This window comes from Euprymna scolopes, chromosome 37 (genome assembly GCF_053919585.1).
Source record: "Euprymna scolopes isolate OS-2025 chromosome 37, ASM5391958v1, whole genome shotgun sequence".
Classification (NCBI taxonomy): Eukaryota; Metazoa; Mollusca; class Cephalopoda; order Sepiida; family Sepiolidae; genus Euprymna; species Euprymna scolopes.
Genome location: NC_136518.1, coordinates 68,664,827 through 68,692,175, shown reverse-complemented (window position 1 = coordinate 68,692,175; position 27,349 = coordinate 68,664,827). Strand labels below are relative to the sequence as shown.

Genomic DNA, 27,349 nt, shown 5'->3' with positions numbered 1-27,349 from the left:
TGAAGGTTCAGTAATTTATCTAATAACACAACTAAGTCTCTTTAAAGAATCAATGTTAAATTCCCAGAAGGTTCAAGGAATTCTAGTGAACGGTCAAATTAATTTAAATATAATTCCTCAAATTAGTCCGGTAGAAATTTTAGGAGAAAGTGGTTTAACCCTATTTAACTGTCTGCCGTGGGTAGTACAAAGTGGAACGATAAATTTGTCACCCTAAAGAAAACAACATTATCTTTATTCTTAAACTTTTATTGTAAAAATCAATTCAGGTAATTTGATTATGTAACAGAGCTGACATCTATTCAATATAGCCGCCGTAAGCTTCAATCGGCGCCTTAATACGGGACCAGAACTTTGAACATGCCTTTTCAACAAAACCCCACGAGAGCTCGGCGAATACTTGGCGGATGTCAACGATAAGTTTAGCTTTGATGTTATACAAGGTCATGTTGGTGATATTCTCGACGTATTGCCAAACCAATTAGTCCATCCATCGAATTCAGGTGGGCGGGGGGAGGCAAGTGAGAGAAAAGTATAAAGTCGCTGAACTATTTCTTAAACCAAGCCTTAGCTTTTATTACTTGCATGCAAGCGCCGAGTCTTGTTGCCGTATACGGGGTCCGTCATCGGCCACCTGATTACACCAGGGGATCACCACACTCTTCAGCACATCCAGATACACTTTGGTGCTGACTCTTCAAAATGACTTGAAAAATGTGAAGTGGAATGGTATGGCCCTCACTTGAAACTACACCAAAGACCATAACCGCGACCGATAACTTAGGTTTCATCGCCCTAGACACGTCCCTGTTATCCGGATTTATGTTTTGAAGTTGCAGACTATAGCCTTGTTGTCATAATTTGAATCGGTAGAAAGCATGTGTCGTACAGTGGCGCATCTCCTATCTCGCTGGTTGAACATTGTGCCACTTTCAGACATGATAGAATACTCCTATCGCTCTTGGAATTTGTATCCAACTGATCAACTAGTTAATGGTCTGCAGTAAAAAAAAAAAAAAACATTTTCATCAAACGGAAATGGAATCTAATAGCTTTTCTAGGGTGACAATTTTATCGTTCTGACTATATAGTTAAGCAAAGAGTCAGTTCCTTATATAGAGACTAGCGAGGGGTACCCGGCGTTGCCCGGGTGTTTTGAGGTGTGTGAGGGGGGGGTTTAAAAAAAGTTAGTATGAGGATCGAACCAGAACCGTTGAGGCAAAGTTGTGAAAAAAAACGTGCGACATTAAGCATTGCCCCACCGCGACATGCTTACGGAAACACATTTGAATTTATTTAATTACTTGGATTTAGCAGGTGCCCGTTTTAATGAGTTAATGAGGTCAAGTTTGACTGCGCGATTTCATTTACTGCTGAACGCTATTTTTTTCTCCCCCAAGATGTTATAGGAAAAAGACTAACCCACATGCGGCGAGCGACAAATATTGAATATTTATCTTCCCGAAATCGAGCAAATTAAATATAGACAGGCGAGCTTCGTTGTTAACTGTGAGATATTACGATTTATATGTGATATAAAAAGTTTTAAAAAGTTGTGAAGCGAGCGACCGCTTCTCTGAAAGAAGCCTTTTGTAGACACACAGAAAAAGCGAACACACATACATACATTTTCGCTTTTATATATATAGAAAATCAGAAACCCTTACACAAATAGGGCTCTCTAAACAGGGATAGAAATAGAAAACTGTCTCAATCTAATATTGATTTAGTATTGAAAACAGAAAGTGTAGTATGCATACAAATATTGCATATCGATCCTAGTCATATAGCCCAAAATGGTGCATCATTGTTGAATAATCACAGATGGATTGGGAGCAATGCACAAATCTGAAAGTCGCTATCAGTTTCGTTATTACATCGATACTGGAGGGACCTGTGAAAATTCCACAGTGTGCTCTTCCATATATAATATATTGATGTTTGCATTAGTGGATGTTAAGAAAAAAAATAAAGAGGCCTTGATATTATTGAAGCACTTTTCTTAAAACTGTAAAAGTATTTGTCTAAGGTAGCATAGACGCTCGACATAGCCCATCGTTAAATACGCTAAAGTCAGATATTTTAATTTAGCAGATTTTGTATATATTATTATGGCGTCAATTTTCAATGGATTTTCATTAATTATGTTATATATATATATATATATATATATATATATATATATATATATATATATATCTTAGCAAACGTATCCGTCGTTGACTGGGTTCAAAAACAGCCTACAGAAAATGGACTCTGATTTATGAAAGTATGATAGGTTATGAAAAGGAAGGGTTGTAAAGAGATAGCTTCGAATTTGGGGGTATCAAAACCAAAGCAAAATATGATGAAAGTAAAAATAAAATATATAAGCCCCATAATTTATTATACGATACCTGTTCACACTGAAACACTTATCACAATATTCTGTGGATCTATATTAAAAAACCTTGTTAAACTTTGTGACATATTTCCATTCTATGGAGGGCAGGCGCGAACGAACACCTCATAATTTTATTATACCATATTTCTTCAAACTGAAACATGATTATCAAAGTATACTTACGCAGATAGATATGAAAAGTCTTTATTAAAGTTTGTGCCTATTTCCATTCTATGGAGGCCAGGCGCGAACGCAAACTCCACAATTTTATTATATCATCCCTATTTAAATTAAAACATACTTATCAAAGTATTCTTATGTACATCTATTTCAATAAAATACTTGTCCGCGTTTTCTTTTAATTTTTATTTTTTTTTATTTCTGTACTTTGTGGACAAGGCGCATAGGCAGACCCCACAATTTTAATGAATCACCGTTCTGCGTGATCAAACATACCCATTCCTGTGTCTCGATACATCTATCATTATACATAATCATTTTTTTTTTAAATAGTCAACCATATAGAAGCCTATTCGTGACCAGACACACACACACACACACACACACAGATTCAGCTTTATATATATATATATATATATATATATATATATATATATATACATATATATATATTAATCGAACTTGAGATTCTGAAGCTATAATCGAAATCAAAACCAACACTTATGAAGAATTCTTGGTAAAGTATTTATTCTTAGATATTCACTTGAAAGAAAAAAGATGTAAGCGTTACACACGAAATAACACACGCGCTATCGTATTAAACTATACTCTTATATTTTTTATTGTATTGATATTCATATTAAAAAATACCTTTTTCTTATTATTTAAAAAGAAACACTACTTAGTTATATATGGGTTGTAGAATTGCATTCATCTGCAAAAAGATGTAGCTCATTTGCATATTCTTTTAAACATTTTTTAATTAATTCCCTATTAGTTTTTCGGGGTTTTTTTTTGTTTTGTTTTTCGAATGATCATCTTTAGTTAACTATTTCGTGTAATTATATTTATAAGGATATTCTTCATGATTTACCCTTGCGTAACATCTTTCTATATATTTTTCTGTATGTGCATATACTTTTGTTTAAAAGTATTGCTAAGTTTTTTTTTATCTACAGACATACAACTTCATATCTAGGGTGTTCGAACTCATGCGAAACTTTATATTTAAGTTTAAGCCTGGGTAAATCGTAGCAAAAGAGTTGAAATTGAAAATAAAATGAATTCGTCGAACGACGACATCACGGATATGCATGCGTTACATAATGGATATTGGCGTGTTTTAATTTTTAGCTTTGCAACCAACATATCTTCATAGATAAGGCATTAAAGTCAAAGTAAATTATAAATTGTAAGCTAAAAGTTTTGGTTTCGATTCTCGATAGTGGCTCACGAGTATTTTTTTTTATTTTTAACTTTTAAATCATTATTATATATTGGATCATATAATAATAAATACGAAATCTGCATTAATCAAAATATTATATTTAAGCGTATTTTACGACGGGGCAACTAATATATATGGTCCTTTTTTACAGGGTAAGAATAACAGAAAGCAATGGCCGAGGAAAGCCTAATATTATTTAAAAATTAACTACCCCCCCCCTTATATTGGCCTTGAAAGCGATGGTAATAATGTTTTTTTCGAACTTCTGTACTATTTTTAAGGAAATAAATCTTAAGCTCGTTTACTGGAATTTTTTTTTTTTATAATCGAGCAGTCCGCTGGAATTCTTTCCCACAAAGAGTGGACAAACATATACTTTACTCATCTATCTATCTATCTATCTATCTATCTATATAAATATATATATATATATATATATATATATATATATATATATATATATATATGTATATATATATGAAATAGTCGTGTATTATTAATGGTTTACCGTATTTCGTATGCGTAAGTTCGTTATCAACTAGAAAGCGGCCAGACCAAACGGAACAACGTATGCATTTATTAATATAGCTTACAAATCCACAAAAATCAGAAGCCGCCAACTGGATGTGGTTTCATAGTCCAAATAAAACAATGATCGGACGGAGAAAAAAAAAGACAGCGATGCTATTTTTCGCAAATGCCATACAATATTTCGAGAACTACGAAAGAAAAACGAAAATGAAACACGAAATAGCATATCAGGAACGAAACCGTCCGCTCCATATCCTGTCTGTCAATTGCTCTGAGTCCATCGTTCTATTCGCTTGTCTCAAATAACGAACGTCTTCGGCCGTCAAGGTTCAGTCGAGCGAACGTGATCGTAGTGTAATATTAGGTAATTCTATGAGCGTGCATCAGCGCCCTGGCTTGGGTCAGATGGAAGCGTGACCTTTTACGATTCGATACAAAAAAAGCACAAAGATGCAAAGATCAGGAAGGAGAAGGGATGAAAATAAATCTGAAAAGAACATGGTCGAGGGAAAAGTGGACTGAAAGGATATCTAATAAAGATGATATATATATATATAAATATATATATATATATATTATCAGTGATGGGACGATTTCAATATTTTTCCCAATTTCTAATTCCGTACTAAATTCAAATATTTTACAATAGGATTGTTATTTGCGATTACCGTAAATGTGCAGATATTTTCTAAAGGATAAAAGTACATTTCGGAGGGGGGCGATCTATAAAGTTTAGTTTTCGTATTAATTTAGAATCTATAAATATTGATTATTTTATTATCACTATAAGCAGCGAAAAATTTTGCTTAAAAAATAAGTTAAAATGGGCAATTAAAACAATCATTTTTATCATCGTTAAATAGGCACACATTTATCCAATTCCGATACCGATTTTGATAATCCGCAAGGGCTCGATATTTCTGATTTTCCGATTCCAAATAATCGTCTCAACACTATATATATATATATATATATATATATATAGGTTAAGTTTTGAGACATTATGTTGAACAAAGATGGCGGTGAAGAAGCAGTGCAGAACGGTCCTGAGTGTAATTGCCGATAATAAAAATGGCGGCAAAGAAGCAGTGCAGCTCAGATCAGTTCCTGAGTGTAATTGCCAGTAACAAAGATAGCAGGGAACTTGTATTTAGTCGTTACGGCCCCGACCTTGCCATTATCTACTGCCAAGGCCTTATTTGGGGTCCGCAACAACTTAGGCACCAAGGCCAGTAGGGAAAAATAGGGGTCTTTGCTAGTCCTAGGCTAGACTTGCGTTTGATATCAAGTACTTTATTAAGTAAAACCTATTCTAGAGTTTCTATCACGCACTATTTGCATAACCGCCTAACATTCTTACCAGTACCTACTTAAAATAACAGATCCCCAGCTTACACGAATGGCGGGCGACATTCACGCTGAAAAATTTTAAAACAAATATATACAGGAACAAAACAAAACTTATTTATATACAAAATAAAGTTTTGTTTTTTTGTTTTTTTTTTTTAAATGGGGGTGAGATGATGGGGAGGGGGGCAAACTAGAAAACACCCAAAAAATAAAGAAAAAGAAAGCAAATAAACAACAAAGATAGCAGCGAACTGATTGAATCCAAAATTCGACAACTTTTATAGCAACTTTGGAAGCTTTTCATTGGTTGCTCACCATGACTTGTGGTTATAAAAACGATCGTCGAAATGATTAGTGTCATACCCCCCCCATCAGGAGTAAAAAAAAAAAAGATATATATATATGAGAGAGAGAGAGAGGCCAACGTGCATTAATGCCTGGCTGTGTAAAATATCGCCCCATTCTCTCTACGACCGTCCAAATGATTATATGTCAGAATGTAATCTGCCCCTCAGACTCATGCTGCTATTTACTGAGTAATAGCTATTTTAATAAAACTTCAGTTATGTTGCTGTTGTTGTTGTTATTATTATTATTATTATTATTATTATTATTATTATTATTATTCACTAGAAGGTTTCATACAGGTCATCATCAAAGATTTCTTTTCGAGAACAATTAGTGATGTTCCCTGTAGTTTAAATGACTATAAATTTTCCCAGCTTGATATTACGTTTCTGAATGTCTGAGATGAGGATTGGTTATTTGTATTATTTGGATTTTCGAACCACTCTTCTCATGATGAATGTCATTTTCACAACGTTTCGAAAAGTTGTGTAAATCACACTTAGGATGAGAACAGTAGTTTGAAAAATCGAAATAACGCGAAACGCCCCCCCCTCGCGAGATTTTCAGTATTCTTCATCTCCTTTGATACCATTAGTAAGAGAATTTGCATTATCGCAACATCAGTTTATCATTTATTATTGGCTCACATGGAGCTTTCACACAAGTTAACAAACGATCTGATTGGAAAACTGGTGTTCTCTGGAAGCTGAGTGACAACAAATCTCCCCAGACGTCCAGCTCTCTCCACCTCCTTCGATAGCATTTGCAAATGATTTTGCATCATCGCAACAGCCTCTTACCATTGATTTCTCGCTGGCACTGGCCATTGGTTTATATTGGAATTTGAGTGGCACTCAGCCTCCCCAAGGTCCCAGTTCTCTTTGCACTTGTCCAGCCGAGGTCTGGTTGGCGCTTTCTCCTCTGTCTTTCAGTCCTTCTTGACCCTTCTCGGCTCTTTGGTATCATTTTTTTTGGGGGGGGGGAGCGGTGATGAAACAATGGGGGTATTATTATTATTATTATTATTATTATTATTATTATTATTATTATTATTGTTGTTATTCCATTAACTTCACAATGTTGTGTTGTTTTTATACTGTTTTTCCCTCAAAAAATTCCAAGGAGATTCGTTATCTCCACGTCTTTTTGTAATGATAATGATGCCACTGAGCATCCTCTTCAAGAGAGAGAGTAACTGGGGTATAACTTTGAATCTGATGGAAGACGCCTCAACCATTTACTGTTTATGAATGATTTGAAAATATTCAGTAGAAATGAAAAGGAAATGTGGAGACTGGTAGAGCTCGTAGGAACATACTCGGAAGACATCGGGATGGAATTTGGGATTAGTAAATGTGCGGTGCTGATGATGAAAAGGGGAGTAAAGGTTCATTCGAATGGAATAGTGCTGCCAAATGGAGAAATTATGAAAAAAATAGAAGATGCAGGGTATAAGTATTTGAGAGTGTCGGAGGGTGTAGAACTCATGAACAGAGAAAGCCAGGAAGCAGTATCTTAGAAGAGTGCAACTAATTCGAAGTCGAAATTGTATGGAGGAAACCTCATGAATGCGGTGAATGCATTGACACTCAGTGTTTTGATATACAGTGTGGGGATTTCAGAATGGTCTGACAAGGAGTTGCATGCCATGGATATCAAAACAAGAAAATTGTTAGCAATGTTTGGTATATTCCACACTCGAAGTAGCGTAGTGACACTGTATCAAAAGAGGAAAGACGGTGGAAGAGGATTGAAAAGTGTAAAAGATTGTGTTAGAACTGAGATGTCATTGAAGGAGTATGTGGTTAGAAGCGGGGAGTGGATTCTTAAGGTTGTAGCCAATGAAGTGGAGGTATTTGAGATGAAGGCTCAGTATGAGAAACGTATGGCTAGAGAAAGGGCAGATGAACTAGCTAGGAAGAAAATGCACGGAAGGTTCTTCCAAGATATAGCAGAAGTGGCTGATGAAAGATCATGGCAATGACTTAGAGCTGGGTATCTGGCTAAGAGTACTGCAACTTTTGTTTGTGCAGCACAAGAGCAGGCATTAGGAACACGATTGTTAAAAAAATGGTTCTAGGAGAGGAAGATACTTCAGAATACCGGTTTTATGTTAAGATATCAGAGTCAATTGCGCACCTCGCAGCAGGGTGTAGCGGATTAGCCAAGAAAGAGTACCGTAAAAGACACGATCGAATGGGACTCCGGATATATTGGGGGATCTGTAAGAAGGTTTGGGTAAAGTGTGCAGGAAGTGGTTTGAGGAATTGAGGAAGTGCATGAAGTAAGGACAAATGAGGATGGAAATGTAGAGGTATGGTGGGACAAAAGTGTCATAACGACCAAGCAATGGGAACATAATCGTCCTGATTTGGTCGTCATTGTCAAGGTCTAAAAAACTGGCAGATTGTAGACTTCTCATTCTTGTGATAAGAATGTGAGAGAGAAGGAGAACGAGTAGTGGAGCAATTATGCTCCATTGGATTTGGAAGTAGGTACGCTAGGAGTAGTATCAAGTCGCTCGGAAGGACAATATAAAAATCTACGAATCTCCGAGGTTTTAGGCGGCCTTTAGACTTCTGCTATTGTAAGTACCACCAACATCCCCAGGAAAACCTTGATCTTTGAAACTCCTGGTTTGGAGCCGGGATTGGGAGAAATCCTCTGGAAATGAATCCCATCTCTTTCCAGGGAGACGTTGATAAACGAAATCAAAATTATTATTATTATTGGCTCAAAGGAGCTTTCACACAGGTCTTCAAAGATCTTTCTCTGAAAACAACTTCCGGTGCTCCCTGAAAGCTGAGTAACAACAAGTCTCCCGAGATTTCCAGTACTCTCCACCTCTTTCGATAAGATTTGCCCAAAAATTTTGCATTATCGCAACAGCTATTTGTCATTGATTTCTTGTTGGCCGCAGCTATAGGTCTTTGCTGGGATTTGAGTGGCAATAAGCTTCAGCCAGGTCCCAGGAATAATAATTATCATTATTAATGATATTATTATTATTAATTATATTTTGTTATTATTGATATTATTATTATAATTATAAAAATTATTATTATTAATAATAATATTATTATTACTATTATTATTATTAATATTATTATTATTATTAATTCTATTATTATTAATAGTATTATTAATATTATTAATATTATTATTAATAATAATATTATTATAATTAATATTATTATTAATATTATTATTATATTATTAGTATTAATAGTATTATTATTATCACTATCATTATTATTATTATTATTTTTATTATTTTTTTTAATAGAAAAACGAATCTTTTCTGTGTTGAGCAGCCTTCAGACCTCTACTATTGTGAATACCACCGATACCATTAAGACAACCTCTGATCATTAAGGTTCTTGGTTTGGAGAAGGGATTGCTGAAGAGTCTTTTGAGAATACACCCGGTCTCCTTTCAGGCATAATTTATCAAAAATAATCAAAATCTTCTTCTTCTTCTTCTTCTTCTTCTTCTTCTCCTTTTATTTCTTCTTTCTTCTTCTTTCTTCTTCTTCTTATTAATATTTTCACGGGTTGGTGCTTTCACACGGACCACGATAAAAGATTCATTTCTGTCTATGGTGTCCCTGCAATATAGGTGACAACACAGCTTCCCAAATTTCAAGTACTCCCCGCCTAATCCAATTATATTTGAAAATGAATTTGCTTTATTGCAACAACTGTTTACCGTTGATTAACCCCCGCCAATGACTATTGGTCCTCACTGGAAATTGGGTGGCAATAACACTTCCCAACGCCCTAGTCCTGTTCGCACGCATCCAGCAGTCAATGATTTATCTTCTCGGTCTTTATATCTTCCTTGACCATTCACGACTATTTGGTGTGGTTCCAATTGATGCCGACATTACAATTATATTACTTAAGTTTTCCTCATTCAATATGGTGTTTCTTTTACCTTTTTTTTACGTTTACGAATACTAGTTTCTAATCGGTTCTTTTTCAAGATTTCTCTTAGTGCTCTTACTATTATTGATGTTATCTTAACTTCTTAATCTTTCCTATCCCTTTTAGCTCTCTAGCCAGTCCAGTGCATTTGCTTCGTTTCTTCGTCTCCTTGATATTCACATTATGGCCTGCTGAAACGGCGAAATCTACGACCTGACAACACTCTTCGTTCTTGTTAACTATTATGACATTCGGTCTCATTGCTTATATGTCTTATAGGTTTTTTTGTGATTTCCCTTTTTTTTAAGTATTGATGCTGATTTGTGCCTTACCATTTTTGGGGTGATCATGCTTCAGTGGTTCGCATAGTTTGACCTTTACTGCATTCACAACTTTATCGGATTATGAGGTGTGAGACAAAATAAGGAAACTGACCTACACAAAACATATTTTGTGCTAATAGGTCGCCACGTACAAAGGTCAAAGGCCATGTTTAAAAAAAAAACTGTTTGTTTTTTTGTTTTTTTTCTTTCTGGATCAGAAACAACCTATATACCATTTATCATTGGATAAATTTCAAGATACAAGTAGCAGTTTGTAGTTCTTTACATTGAATGGCGTCATTCCTTGTCTTAAGGGATTCTGTATAAAAGGGTTAGACTTTTATTTTATTCATTCGAGAAATCGTCAGGCTAATGGAAGTAAATATTAAAACAAATTAGTAAATTGTTGTACTTAAGGATGGAAAGTTCTTCTTTTTTATTGCATTTTCACCCCAAACAAGGAATAGTTCGACTTCGATGTAACAGGCTACTATCTAAGACATAAATTGCATGAATACTAGCTAAAAAGTTGAGCAGCAAAATGTTTGTTTGAATTACACTTGAATGTCTGCATGTTAGTACAGTTTCAGAAGCAGGAAGCTGGAAGAAAACTCCAGTCTAGTAGTTCTAGGGAAGAAACTATTAGAGTAGAAGGCTGTCGGAGGTCTGGGAATTTCCACTGTGTAGGGGTGGGATTTTGCTGCTTGTAAAGTTTGTCTGCGGTATTTACGTCTAGGAGGTAAAAGAGCATGTAGTTCTTCGAAGCATCTACCATTAAAATACTTGTAAAACTAGCGAAGAGATGCAACATTCCGTCGATGGGACAGGGTGTGTAAGCAAACGTGTTTCCTTTGTGTGTTAAATTTGAAAAAAAAAAATCATAAAATATCAGTAATACATTCTCAATATACTAACGGTGGTGGTGGTGGGAGACTTCCCCAGTTGTAAAATTCGCTTAAATATGATGTATTTATTCGTCCAAACTCCGTATATATTACTATGCAATCGTAATTTCAAAAGTTAAAAAAAAAAAGTATTTGGATGCCATCAGCAAAAATCGAAACCGAAAGCAAAACTGTGGCATTCAAAGCTGGTGACGTTAAAATTGTACCAAGGTGACACGGATATGAACTGATTAAAAATTAAAAAGAAACTAAGATAAATGTACCAAAGATATAATGATTTTTTTTTACCTAATCTTGACCCCTTACACACTATTTTAACCGGCTAAAAATCCATACAAGAACGGCCCGTAAAAAAAAAAACAATTATCTGAGGCCCCTTGCGCTGATCTGCGACTTTTAGTTTAAGAGGGGATAGAGTTTGAAAATATGGACACAAACAGACAGACAGATGTCTTGCCTTTTATATATTTGCTTTCTAACGCTCACCAAGATTTTCAAAACGTAATTAATAGAAAAGAAAAGAAAAAAAAAATGAAATAAAATGATAAAGCCAGTTTTGAAAATAATAAGTTTTATTTAACTTGATGTTCTAATTCAATGATCCGAAAATAAATAAAACTTTTTACATAATTAAATAAAAAAAAAACAAAAGGTTCGAAAATATACTATTAAAAAATATAATTAAAATTTTATATCTTTTCAGATCGATTAACGCACCATCTATGTAATACTGTTTTTATGCTTGAGCTTGCGAAGCTTTTTGTCATCTTTGCATTATTGATAAAGTTTACAAACGCATATATATAATATGATTGGACCTACTGTTCCTTTCTTGCAGCCTCTTTCTAATAGACGTGGTGTTGCTTGTTTCAGTGTTATTTTTTAATTTTTGTCTGCTCTTCAGAATTGTCTGATTTATTCACTACTATGTTTGATATGTTGGTCTAGTGGTCTCCTTCAATTTGTTGTTTTAACATCGCTTAATAGTTTAATTTCAAAATAAAATAAGACCAAAAAAATGAAGTAAGATAGTTTCATGATAGGGTTAGAAAAAATTAAAATGTCTGACGGACAAATTTATACAGTGTGAGAAGGTGATTAATAATATAATTTAAAACAGTTTATTAAACAAACAGCAGGGGTACCCGGCTTTGCTCGGGCGTAAACTACGCTTAAATATGGTATTTTAATTTGTCCAGATTTCTTACCTATTATATTTCGTATTATATTATTAGATAGTCGTGATTTGAAAAGTTTAAAAAAATAATGTATTTTTGCGCCGCCAGCTAGTTAGAATCGAAACCGAGACTGTATAAATAAAAGTTGGTGACGTTACCACTGTACCAACGTGACATCTAAATATCTTGTAGTTTATTAGAACATCAAGCTCGTGGAACTCTCTAAATGTTAACTAAGGCCAATAAGCATCTCCTGTCTTTATAATCATCATCTCCCGCACGTGTTAGCTCATTACACAAAGTAGCTTCACGCACTAGCTAGGGCGATTTTTATATAAAAAAAAAAACATGGAATAGATTTTTAAAAGAAAATAATAATGTCTAGAATCAATTTGCTAAGCCAATACTTATCAAAATTTATTCGAAATTATTTCCATGAATTAACTATGCAATTTCCATCTAGCCGCACAGAAAATAATTCGTACATATAACTCATCTATTTCTGGTCGTGTTACGCTAGAGGATGCCTGAGTGAGTCCGACCAAAACGGAACAGGAATGAACGGTTTTGCGGGTATTCCTGCGCCAGGAGAAGGCGAAGATGTAATGCTTGGTAAAGGCGAACGAGGGCAGCATTCTGATAGCCACATCGCACAGTTTAGAACCAGGATGGGGGTTGAGGCAGAGGATGGAGAGACGGACGTCTGTTGGGAACAGGATAAGGATGAGGAACGGTGAATAAAGTCAGTGGGAGGAGGCGATAACGATGGATGTCTTTTTGGGATGGAAGATCTTGCGGCCCAGAACGAGGTGTGCTCGACGGAGCGTGCATCGCATCGAGATGTTCGCGTGACCGGTGAGCACGGTTGAACGTTGTTGTAAAGAGGCGGGCAGCCCGATGAAATACGTTTACCTCTACCGACGTACACGCCCGGCCCCTCAGTCTAGATAGAGACACGCATACCAGATCGGGCACACAACGCGCATCTAGACACATATGCGCATACACGCACACGCAGATAGATCCACACACCTGCGCACAGATACGTCCGCTAACGCAGAGGGATATGCGTACACGCATCGACACAGGAGCCCTCACTGTACCATCACCTTCTCCAGATGCGCTTGTGCTGTTTATATCAGACTTGGCCACTTCTTTCTTTCTTTCTTTCTTTATTCCTTTCTTCTTTACCCTTGCTCTTCATTTTATTTTCCTTCTCTCTCTTTTTTTTCACCTCATCATCGAATTCATGGTTTTAGTCCGTTTCCTTGATAACTTCTTTATTATTGTAAAAGCATTAGCTATTCTGATTATAATTAATTCCATATGTTCGTTCGTTTCTTTATATAAATTTTTTGAAATTATTCTTTTTTCTTTCTTTCTTTCTTTCTTTCTTTCTTTCTTTCTATCTTTATATCTCTTTATTATTCTCTTCCTGTCCTCTTTCGTTCGGTTTAAAAGGTTTAAAATATATTACAGGTTCACAGTAAATCTGTCGTAAAAAGTGTACTCGTCCCTCACATATTTGTATACTTTTTAATTAACTAGGGTTAACTCAATCTACAAAGTAGAGACAAGGCAACATCAATATATATATATATATATATATATATATATATATATATATATATATATATATATATATATATATATATATGGCAGTTGCCATGGAACGCCCATGTATGGAGTATTGTTATCATATTTGGGCTGATGCATCTGCTACTAGTCTCTCGCTCCCAGACAAGGTTCAAAAGAGAGTCGCCAACCTGACAGGTCCTGAAGTGTTATTTAAGCTTCAGCCTCTGTCCCATCGACAAAATATTGCATCCCTCTGTCTGTTCTACAAGTATATCTATGGTGAATTCTCCGACGAACTGCAAGCACTTCTACCCCCTCGACGTAAATACACCCCGACAAATCAGACAAGCAGCTAAGTCCCACCCTTACACAGTAGAGATCCCTATATGTAAGATAGCTTTCTACTCCAGTAGTTTCTTTCCCAGAACTGCTAGATTTTAAATTCCCTTCCGGTCAATGTCCTCCAACTGTACTCACATGTAGAAGTCAAGTGTAACGTGAACCGACATCTTGCTGCCCAACTCCCTACATAGTACCCCTAAAGCTTAGGTCCCTGATAGTAGCCCTTTACATCAAAGTGGCAATGTGCCTTGTTTGAGGTGAAAATGTAATTTAAATAAACAGAGACATCCACGCAACGTATTTTCTGTGGGACAGATGTTGCAGGGGAGAGAATAGCCCCCCCACTAGATTACGAAGTCTATTCTAGGAGCTCCTGCCGAGATGTGGCAACAGTACTCCATCTTTGGACGTAGTTCTTTTTGACAGGTAGGGGAATTGCATTAGCAGTGATATATCTACTGGATCGATAGAACTATCGCGCCATTTTTCTAGCAGCTTTGGCGACGTATTTGATGTATGCATTAAACTCAGATCAGGAGTAAAGCCTAGAAGCTGTTCAAAAACATAGAGCTTTTCCAAGACGCGATCCATTCATTTAAATCGGTGCCAGAAGGGGATCAGAGCGTTGATGATGATAAAGATAGAAACTTGCTTTAGATGCATTAAAATTAACCAGCCACCTATTTCTCCATTGCATCACGTGATCAAGATAAGAGGATTAGAGAGAATTTGGTCGTTTACGACCTTTAAAGTGTTGCCATAAATGGTAGTGTCGTCAGCATAAATCTCTATGAATGATTTTAATAGGTTATTTGGGAGATCATTAGTGTAGTTCACGAAATGAGTTGAGCCCAGGATAAACCTCTAAGAGGCTCAAGCATTAATACTGTGATCTTCTCATATCTGCCTATCAACGACTACTCTTATGAACTTATCAGAGAGAAAGGAATTAATAATTGAAAAGACATTTTCTGCTTTACCTAGCTGGAAATTTTGCGGATTAGACCTTTATTCCATACCCTATCAAAGGCCTTTTTTGCTCTAGAAAGGAAGCCTCCACCGAGAGATGATTTATATTTGTCGAAAGTTCGCATTGTAACTAAGTGCTGCGCTCCCATTGTAATAGAGCGTCGATGGCTGAAATCAGCAGCAGTCATAGGATAGCTGACTAGCGAAAATATTGGCAACAGCAGCCGTTTTAGCGATATGCAAATTAAACAAGTGTGGACGTGCTGACGTCACGAGAAGAAGAAGGAGAGAAAAAGAGAAGGAAAAGATGACAGGATGTGGTCGAGCAGAGAAGCAAAGTGTGCCGTAGAACATTGATTTTTGAAGTCGATGGTGAGAAAACGCTGGTCACGGTCGACGTCGGGTGGCTGGGAAACAGACTTTTAAAAAGCACGTGTAATATGGAAGAGTTTGTAATACAGGTGTGTGCGAGAAAACTTTTGAAACATAATTGAAGGCGTTGTTGTATTTAGAGATGTAGATCGGTACCCAAACAATCATATTACATAGTGGATGGAGGCTATTTTACTTATAACGCTTGTTATAAACGTATACATTGGATCTATATTGTTTAGTTAGAGGATATGATATCGACGTATAAACTGAGTCATGTTGTATCAGAGAGTTATCACACGGGTATATATTACAGTTCCTATTTACATAAGGTGTCATTTTTTTAGAAAGCATAATATATTCTTCATACCGTTCTTTCTTCAAGAATTCTTCTATCTGCACTGCTGAGCTCCGTGATGAAATATGAAACTACGTACCATAACCAGTCGAGACCACTATTCTTCCTTCTTTTGTGAAACCAGAGAACAACACTTTATATTTTCAAAATATAAATTTATTTGTTGTCTCAAGTGGTCTTCACAGGCCTGCATTTAGTCTACAAGCTTATTCTTTACAGCCTCGCTTTCTGGCGTCAAGTACGTCTGTTCACTCGCGTGCTCAAACTCTAACTCTCGACTCTAAACTACCCGGCTTCTTGACCTCAGTTCCGTTACATCATCATTCAGAAAGCGCATCTATCTCTAACATGTGAACTGCCAACATCTGCCTGCCGAAGGTTATTTTGTTTAATTAATCTAGCTTATTTATGTAAACATCTTTAGCTAAAACCCATAACTCACAATATAAACTACTTTAAGAACATCATTGAATACATAGATAAATAGATAGATAGACGGATAGATCGCTAATAACTAATACATTTTTAACAATCTTAATTATCTAACAGCGTTATTGTTGTAGAACCATGAATGTTTTTTTCTTTGTACTTTTAAACAAATGCTGAACAGGGTTTTCTTTGTCCTTCCTTGTTAGCTTGTTCATGCGACGATACCATACGACGTAGGGGTCCAACCGGTTAAAATGTAACGACGCAGTTCGAGTATTACGATTAGATTACAGCATAACAATTAAACAACAAGAGACGGATGTTGAATATTTCTTGTATTCTTTATGATTCTATTCAGTTGCCTCCTCACGAGGGCAGAGGTAGACACAATGTCGATTTTTTTTATGTGGGAAAAACACCAGCTCCCCAAAGAGGGTCACTCTGGATAGAAACAAAAATAAAAAATTGTCTCAGTCATGAAGGATTTCTCCTCCACTGACCGAGGACAGAAAAGGTGAAGTTTAGCATTAGTACAGATACTACACTCTCATCTTGGCCCAAAGGTAATATCGTTAAATCTCTGGAGAAAAGGTTCATAGATGGCATTCCCTTTAATGTGATTTGTTAAAATCAACATGCATGTATCGGCATGAAGTGCGAACTAAATGAGTGGCATTGGACGCCTCTGTGTCCGAAAATAGCGAGAAGTTTGCAGCTTAATTGTTCCGGTTTGAATCTGTCTGTACGTCTGGAATAGATCTTTTCTTTAATATCTGACAGGCATAAATGTCGTCGTTTCATTTAAAGTTCAGGGTTTAAGTCGATATAAGTCGTATTTTCTATTGGGCTATTTTTTCTTTGTCGATTTATAACGCGAGAGGGGAAGAACGGATACACTATTTAATCATTTCTCTGTTATTTAAGACATTTTTTTCTCTTTTTTTCTCCCTTTTAAGTTTTGGTCTATTTCTTGGGTTTCTTTTTCGTTCTTTCTTAACTGCTTAACTTTTTTCTTTCTTCTTTTATTTGTTTTGTTTTTCTCGATTTATTTATTCATTTCCTCTCCATAACGTTCTGTCTTCATTTTATCATCTCTTTTTTTTGTTTTTTATTTTAATACCTCTATTTTTTATTTCTTTTTTGTTTTGTTTTTCATTGTAATACCTATATTTTTTCTTTCTTCTTTTTTTCATTTTAGTACCTCCATTTTTTCTTTCTTTTTTGTTTTTCATTTTAATACCTCCATTTTTTCTTTCTTTCCTTTTTCATTTTAGTACCTGCATTTTTTCTTTCTTTTTTGTTTTTCATTTTAATACCTCCATTTTTTTCTTTTTCTTTCTTTGTTTTTCATTTTAATACCTCCATTTTCTCTTTCTTTTTTGTTTTTCATTTTAATACCTCCATTTTTTTATTTTTTTTCATTTTACTACCTCCATTTTCTTTTCCTTTTTTGTTTTTCATTTTAATAACTGCATTTTCTCTTTCTTTTTTGTTTTTAATTTTAATACCTCCATTTTTTCTTTCTTTTTTGTTTTTCATTTTAATACCTCCATTTTTTGTTTTTTTGTTTTTCATTTTAATACTACCATTTTCTCTTTCTTTTTCGTTTTTCATTTTAATACCTCCATTTTTTCTTTATTTTTTGTTTTTCATTTTAATACCTCCATTTTTTTCTTTATTTTTTGTTTTTCATTTTAATACCTCCATTTTTCTTTATTTTTTTGTTTTTCATTTTAATACCTTCATTTTCTCTTTCTTTTTTGTTTTTCATTTTCATACCTCCATTTTTTCTTTCTTTCCTTTTTCATTTTAGTACCTCCATTTTTTCTTTCTTTTTTGTTTTTCATTTTAATACCTCCATTTTTTTCTTTTTCTTTCTTTGTTTTTCATTTTAATACCTTCATTTTCTCTTTCTTTTTTGTTTTTCATTTTCATACCTCCATTTTTTCTTTCTTTCCTTTTTCATTTTAATACCTCCATTTTTTCTTTCTTTTTTGTTTTTCATTTTAATACCTCCATTTTTTTCTTTTTCTTTCTTTGTTTTTCATTTTACTACCTCCATTTTTTCTTTATTTTTTGTTTTTCATTTTAATACCTCCATTTTTTCTTTCTTTGTTTTGTTTTTCATTTTAATACCTCCATTTTTTTTCTTTTTCTTTTTTGTTTTTCATTTTAATACCTCCATTTTGTTCTTTTTTTTCATTTTACTACCTCCATTTTCTTTTCCTTTTTTGTTTTTCATTTTAATACCTCCATTTTTTTTTCTTTTTTGTTTTTCATTTTAATACCTCCATTTTTTTCTTTTTCTTTTTTGTTTTTCATTTTAATACCTCCATTTTGTTCTTTTTTTTCATTTTACTACCTCCATTTTCTTTTCCTTTTTTGTTTTTCATTTTAATACCTCCATTTTCTCTTTCTTTTTTGTTTTTCATTTTAATACCTCCATTTTTTCTTTCTTTTTTGTTTTTCATTTTAATACCTCCATTTTCTTTTTCTTTTTTGTTTTTCATTTTAATACCTCCATTTTTTTTCTTTTTCTTTTTTGTTTTTCATTTTAATACCTCCATTTTGTTCTTTTTTTTCATTTTACTACCTCCATTTTCTTTTCCTTTTTTGTTTTTCATTTTAATACCTCCATTTTTTCTTTCTTTTTTGTTTTTCATTTTAATACCTCCATTTTTTTCTTTTTCTTTCTTTGTTTTTCATTTTACTACCTCCATTTTTTCTTTCTTTTTTGTTTTTCATTTTAATACCTCCATTTTTTTTCTTGTTCTTTTTTGTTTTTCATTTTAATACCTCCATTTTGTTCTTTTTCTTTTTTGTTTTTCATTTTAATACCTCCATTTTTTTTCTTTTTCTTTTTTGTTTTTCATTTTAATACCTCCATTTTTTTTCTTTTTCTTTTTTGTTTTTCATTTTAATACCTCCATTTTTTTCTTTTTCTTTTTTGTTTTTCATTTTAATACCTCCATTTTTTTCTTTTTCTTTCTTTGTTTTTCATTTTACTACCTCCATTTTCTCTTTCTTTTTTGTTTTTCATTTTAATACCTCCATTTTTTTTCTTTTTCTTTTTTGTTTTTCATTTTAATACCTCCATTTTGTTCTTTTTCTTTTTTGTTTTTCATTTTAATACCTCCATTTTTTTTCTTTTTCTTTTTTGTTTTTCATTTTAATACCTCCATTTTTTTTCTTTTTCTTTTTTGTTTTTCATTTTAATACCTCCATTTTGTTCTTTTTTTTCATTTTACTACCTCCATTTTCTTTTCCTTTTTTGTTTTTCACTTTAATACCTCCATTTTCTCTTTCTTTTTTGTTTTTCATTTTAATACCTCCATTTTTTCTTTCTTTTTTGTTTTTCATTTTAATACCTCCATTTTCTTTTTCTTTTTTGTTTTTCATTTTAATACCTCCATTTTTTTTTTTTTTTTTTTTTCATTTTAATACTACCATTTTCTCTTTCTTTTTCGTTTTTCATTTTAATACCTCAATTTTTTCTTTATTTTTTGTTTTTTATTTTAATGCCTCCATTTTTTCTTTATTTTTTGTTTTTCATTTTAATACCTCCATTTTTCTTTATTTTTTTGTTTTTCATTTTAATACCTCCATTTTCTTTTTCTTTTTTGTGTTTCATTTTAATACCTCCATTTTTTTTCTTTTTCTTTTTTGTTTTTCATTTTAATACCTCCATTTTGTTCTTTTTTTTCATTTTACTACCTCCATTTTCTTTTCCTTTTTTGTTTTTCACTTTAATACCTCCATTTTCTCTTTCTTTTTTGTTTTTCATTTTAATACCTCCATTTTTTCTTTCTTTTTTGTTTTTCATTTTAATACCTCCATTTTCTTTTTCTTTTTTGTTTTTCATTTTAATACCTCCATTTTTTGTTTTTTTTTTGTTTTTCATTTTAATACTACCATTTTCTCTTTCTTTTTCGTTTTTCATTTTAATACCTCCATTTTTTCTTTATTTTTTGTTTTTTATTTTAATGCCTCCATTTTTTTCTTTATTTTTTGTTTTTCATTTTAATACCTCCATTTTTCTTTATTTTTTTGTTTTTCATTTTAATACCTCCATTTTCTCTTTCTTTTTTGTGTTTCATTTTGATACCTCCATTTTTTTCTTTTTCTTTTTTTGTTTTTCATTTTAATACCTCCATTTTCTCTTTCTTCTTTCTTATTTCTTTCTTAGATTTTTAAGTTGTTTTCTTTCTTGGTTTTCTTTCTATCTTTTTCTACTTCAAGTTCATCCTTACTAATTCAGTGTCAAATCTTTTTTCCGGTTTTATTTTAAATCTTTCCTTATCCATGGTCTCTTTCGCGGTTTATTTTATGTTGCAATTTATTGACCGTATCCGCCATTTAGGTATTCGTGTTTTTTTTTATCATATTTTTCTTGCTTACTTTTTTTTTACAAAGGAGTCACCACTTATCAAGGCCCGGAGTGCACTCGAGGATAAGAGTTTTTGAGTGTACAATAATCAATGGGATAATATCGTAGCAATCGTTAGTAATGGAAATTTGGTAAATTGGATTACTTAAGAGGGGCGGTTCATGAAGGATTTGTTTATGTTGGACTTGAAGACAACCAAATTGTAGTCAGATGGGAAACAGGAAAAAGAAGAGTGTTCAACAGGCGTGCAGTTCTAAGAAAGAAGCTTTGCTCATAGAATCTACGTTTTGATTTAGGCACAGATAAAGAGTGCTTTTTTTTTTTTCGTTTATTTTTTTTATTTTTAAGCAATATATTCTAATTTTCCTTCATCATAGTTTCTTTCTCTTTCGTCTATCTTCAATACGGGAGGATCACGTTGACACACCAGTTCTCGACAGATTACCGAAGTTAAGCCATGATGAGCTAGGCCAATACTAGATGGGTAACCATTTGAGAAGGCTAGGCGCTGTATGAACAGTGCGGAGTCGTAGAAATTTCTAGATTGATATGACCGGGAGGGATACATTCCCGAATCAAGACGGAAGGCAACGAGAAACTACTGCCGTTAATCTTTTTCCCGAGATTATCATGGCTCTACAATTGTGAGAGGCGCGGTTGCCGCCGCTGTTAACACGTTCTTTCCATTCTTTTCGTTGTTATTTCTGTGTTGTGGCGCAAAAGAGATCTGCTTCGAAGGATTCGTTTTACCAGTTCTAGAACGTGTATTTTCTCTGCGCACAACTACATATATATTATTTTAATAATTTCCACAGCCAAAGAACGTCTCAGCCCAGAAGAGCCATGAAAGTAAACGAACCGGAAGTCCAAGACTCGAGTCTCGCCCTAGGTTTTGCTCATCAGTTAGGCACATCTGGAGTCACGTACCCAAATGAGGGCGAAACTCGAGTCTTGGACTTTATAATAAATCCGTATTCCTGTCTGTTTGTTTTTTGTTTGTTACCAATGACGTCATTGGGAACAAACAAACAAACAGACATAAATACGGATTTATTATAATGAATAAGATATATGCTATGACGTAATTGGGAACAAACAAACAAACAGGCAGAAATACGGATTTATTATAATGAATAACATATATGCTATGACGTCATAGTGAACAAACAAAAAACAGACAAACCGAAATACGGATTTATTATAATATATATTCATATATATATATATATATATATATATATATATATATATATATATATATATATATATATATGTGTGTGTGTGTGTGTGTGTGTGTGTATGTGTGTGTATGTATATATATATGTGTGTGTGTATGTATATATGTGTGTGTATGTATATATATGTGTCTGTGTATGTATATATGTGTGTGCGCGTGTGTGTATGTATATATGTGTGTATGTATATATGTGTGTGTGCGTGTATATATGTATATAGGTATGTATATATGTATATAGGTATGTGTGTATGTATATATGTATATAGGTATGTATGTATATGTATGTATAAGTAATAGACGATATCGTAAAATTAAATTCACAATATTTTATTCAAAACAAGGAATATGAGAAAAAGTGAGAAAAATTCCGTATTTCATGTAATTTCAAAATAGTCTCTTCTCCTCAGACGAAAAACCGTTAGTAAAAGGAATACAGAGATAAAAATTATACTTTGCTGGTTAGCGGAATTTTTGACAAGGGTAGTTATGATAATTTTTGAATGAAATGAAAAGTTTATAGAAAAATGAAAAAAAAAAAAGACTCAGCAATGTCCAATATTTAGTGTTGTAGAAACCCAGTGAGAGTATGAGGTTTGTATTGGGTAGATCCAATAAGATATTCGAATATAGCATATATGTTATGTATCATATAATATCGGATGACGTCATGTATGATGTCACGTATGCCGTCATATATGGAGGCAAAAATCAAAGTAGATTCCTTGTACAACACCGAGCGATTAAGGACTATCCACTTATTAAGTGTTTCCTTTTCAGATTAAATATGTTTTTAACTCTTTTTCAAAGTTTTTTTTTTACCAAGTTTTATTAACTATTTGCTCTTATATATATATATATATATATATATATATATATATATATATATATATATATATATATATAGATATATATATATATATATAAATGTGTGTGTGCGTGTTTGTGCGTGTTTGTGCGGGTGTGTGTGTGGTTCACAGCTCTTTTATGGAACTTGTTTCTTAGCTTTGAGCACTTTCAGTTGAATTAAAGTCGGTCAATTTGGCTCTTATGCGCATATATCATATAAGGAGTAAGTCACTCTGACAGACGCTGAACATCATTTTAAAAATAAATGTTTAAAATTCAACAGCATTTATCGCGGTTAACAGTAGCCGAATTAGTCAGGTCCTTGATAATGAAGCCAGGGATGGCTCGTGTCGCCGGTTTCGAATCTATCGACTGGTATTGATCTAGACGCAGTGTACTGATGATTCTCAAAATGATGAAACGCTAGCGTCTGTGGGGATGTAAGAATTATTATAGTAAAAACTCTTTCTCTCTCTCTCTCTCTCTCTCTCTCTCTATATATATATATATATATATATATATATATATATATAGTTTTGCAAGTTTTTTAACCTTAGAAACTATAGAAAAATATAAATAAAAAAATAAAATAGTCCTTCGTAGAAGAATATTTTCTGGAAACAAAACATTTTTGCGACACAACCTTGCTGTGTTTACAAATATAACGAAGAAAGATATAACCTAGAAAAATAATAGAAAGATGGATGAAAGAAGAGCAAAAAAAAAGTGATGCCGTTGGGGCCACGGAAAGAAAACACTGAACACGGATTAGATGTAAGAAAGATATATTTATCACAAAGGTTACAAGGATACGATAAAGTGTAAGCGGAGCTTACTATACGGTTATGTCAAGTACGGGTAGTCGTACGCGCTGTTCATTATTATGTTCATTATCATGCTTTTACGGTATTACGATACTGCCCCGTGAGGGTGTTATATCACATCGTAATATAAAACTAGGCGAGTCCATGATACAGTACCTGGTATTCCCAAATAATCACCTAATTAGTACTTACCAGGTTCAACGGTAGTTTATGTTTAGTGATTTAACAGGAATTGGCGTGTCAGCGTGATTATGCCGTATATTATATATATCCATGGAATCCGCGTTTTGATTTAGGCACAGATATAGAGTGAGGGAAATTTTTCACAGTGGATTCAGCTAGACGGGTGTTTTTCGTGAAAGATTGGCGAGGGGGGGCAGGGATTGGAGTTCAGACGAGCACCTGCCATGGAAATAACGATAAAACAAGGATAGACTCGCAACGTCTCTTCTGTGAGAGAGAGGTTGCAGGGTAGAGAAAAGGGCATCCCCCATTAAGCCACGAAGTCTATTTTGTACTCTGTCAAGGCATGATAGGCTGTTTTTGGCCGCTCCTGCCCAGATATGGCAACCGTATTCCATCTTTGGACTTACTTGGCTTTTATATAGATAGAGAACTGCATCAGTAGTGAGATATCTTCTGGAGCGGTAAAAGGATCCCACCATCTTTCCAGCTACCTTGGCAACAGACTTAATGTACGTGTTCCATTTCAGATCAGGAGTAAAGGTCAAACCCAGAAGCTTGTCAAAACACGGGGCCTCACCCAGACGAGGGCCATCCATAACAAATGATGCCAGATGTGGATCAGAGCGTTGATGATGTAAGGATAGGAGTTCGGTTTTGGATGCATTAAAGGTAACCAGCCACATCTTCCCCCACTGAACCACGCGCTCGAGATCAGAGGAGAGAGAATCCGAGAGAACTTTGTCATTTACAGCCTTTGATGTGTTGCCGTAGATGGTCGTGTCATCAGCATAGATGTCAACGAATGATTTAAGTATGTGTTTAGGGAGGTCATTGATGTAGATCAGGAAGAGAGTTGGGCCCAGGATTGACCCCTGGGGGACTCCAGCATTTATATTGCAGGTCTCCGATTTTTGTCCATCTACCACTACTCTTATGAGCCTATCGGAGAGAAATGATTTAATGATTGAGAAAACATTTCCGGTTATACCGTAGCTGGAAACCTTGTGAAGTAGACCCTTATGCCATACCTTGTCGAAGGCCTTTGATATGTCAAGAGCAATTGCCCTAGAAAGAAAGCCTTTGTCAAGAGATTCACTAATCCTGTGGGATATAACCGTCAGCACATCTGCGGTAGATCTTGCAGAGCGGAAACCATATTTTATGTCACTAAGAAGGTTATTCCTGCTGAGGTGGTCGACTATTTCTCTATTTAATATGGATTCCAGCAAATTACTCATAACACACAGGAGACTTATTGGTCTGTACTGAGAGGGAGATGACTTATCACCTGAATTCCTAAATACAGGGCAAACTGATGAGGTCTTCCAGGGGGTCAGAAAGCACTTCTCCTTGAGGCAGCGCTTAAATAGTTTCGTATATATATATATATATATATATATATATATATATATATATATATATATATATATATGGCATTCTCACGTTATATGGGATTACTGCCTTCTCCCCTGGACCAATATTCTGCCTACCTGGCAATAATACCACGGAAGATATCGTACTCCTTCTGATAATGGACTGCCCAGGTTGTATGAAACTCCTTTTCCTATAATTATTTTCATATAATTATTATTCACCACCGAAAAAAACTTTTTCAATATTTGTGCTGAAAAGTAAAAGTACGTGTCTATTCACATTTTGCTAACCGCATTTCATTTCCTCTGATTATATGCACCATTATTGAAAATGCATGGATTAAGGAAATTAACATAACACCCTTCTATATATTCCGTTTGTCAAACAATAAATTCTTTACTCGAATAAATGTGTCTATATTTTGATTTTCAGAATTTAACTTTAACCATAAACTTATATATTGTCCTATTCTTAAATATTGAGCTTCTCCTTTTTGGCTAGGATCACCTGAGAGTATTACCTCCAGTAATATCTATCAGGATATTTCACCTGATTTTTAATCTGTGTCTTATCTCGCTTATGTGTGTGTGTGTGTGTGTGTGTGTGTGTGTGTGTGTGTGTGTGTGTGTGTGTGTGCAGAAAAACCCGGGGTATGGCATTAATCCGTACAGGAGTTGAGGACGCAATGTGAAATCGACGTATGGCAGGGCCTAAGCAATATTTTATACAGTATATATATAAAATTAATAACAGAATACAGTTCAGAATATAATACACATGTATATAATCAAATAACATAATAAATAGCACCGTAAAGTCGGGCAAGCGCCTTAAAAACATTGTATTCCACATCGTAAACTGAGAAAACCGTATCTTAGCGCCATCGAATCCCGAGGTTCTATTGTATATATATATATATATATATATATATATATATATATATATATATATATATATATATGGGTGTTGGTGGGTGGATGGATGTGTGTGTGTGTGTGTGCGTGTGTGTGTGCGTGTGTGTGTGTGTGTGTGAGCTTGTGATTAGGGTGGCTATCAAGAAGCGGCCATTTAAGAAGCATGACTTTAAGTTCTAATCACGGAGTTAGAGCTGTCAAAGAGACCTCACATTACTGGATATCGGAACTGGTTTATCTCTGGGTAGGGAGAATGATCACATGTCTCAAATACAGAGAAAGAGAAACATAGAATAAAGATGTCTTCTACGTAGTAATGGAGTAGTAGAAGACAGGAAAAAAAAGGAAGGAAATAAAGGAGCAAAGAAACACGGGGAAAACGTACAAAGAAGGACAGTTTTATTAAACATAAAATAGCAACAACAAAAAATAAATAAATAAATAAAAAAGTCCAGAAAGATTGGAGAGAAAGGTATCCAAAGAAAAGAAAACAAAAGAGAAATTATAAAGCATTAAGGGATTAAAGTAAAAAAATATATACACAAAAAACCGAAAGGTAGAGAAAGAAAAAAACTAAAAAAAACGACACCGAACAATACCCCCCCCAAAAAAAAGACTTTTATTATCAATATCTGAAAAAGAGAATAGAAGCCTGTCAAGTCATGAATGCATACTTTCAGTCATCTTAACAAAATAATTTGCAAATCCCTTTGATCAAATAAACAGATCACGATCGTTACAGAAAATATATCGACTGTGCTAATATACAACGTCATCAGCAGCAAATAGTTTTTTTGTCCATCTGGAGTTAGTAAAACCGCCGGACAGAAACATTTCAAGTATTTAGAAAAGTTGAAAAATAACAGAAGCAAGTCAGACACGTCCCACTTTACGAGATAAAGAGTAGAATACGTTACAATCTTTTCACAGAATATACCAACTATGCTAATATACATCAGCAACACTTTTTTCTATCCAAAGTTAGAAAAAATTTGTCGGACAGATATATTTCAAGTATTTAGGAGAGTTGAAAATTTTTTTAAAAAAAAGCAAGTCAGACCAGCATCGCGATAGCAGAAGTTATTACTCCTTTATTTTTCTGTTTCTTATGCTGGTGTATAATTTCACTTTTCGTGGGATATTATTTGTATCATTTTTGATAAAACGTGGGCATTCTTTGT

The 27,349-nt window shown here is 34.0% G+C and overlaps 1 long non-coding RNA gene across 3 annotated transcripts in view; it reads left to right on the top strand.

Annotated features, from left to right (window-relative positions):
- The window catches only part of LOC145261215 (uncharacterized), a 915,235-nt gene that overhangs the window by 248,161 nt on the left and 639,725 nt on the right, over positions 1-27,349 (top strand). The gene's annotated exons all lie outside the window — the stretch shown is intronic.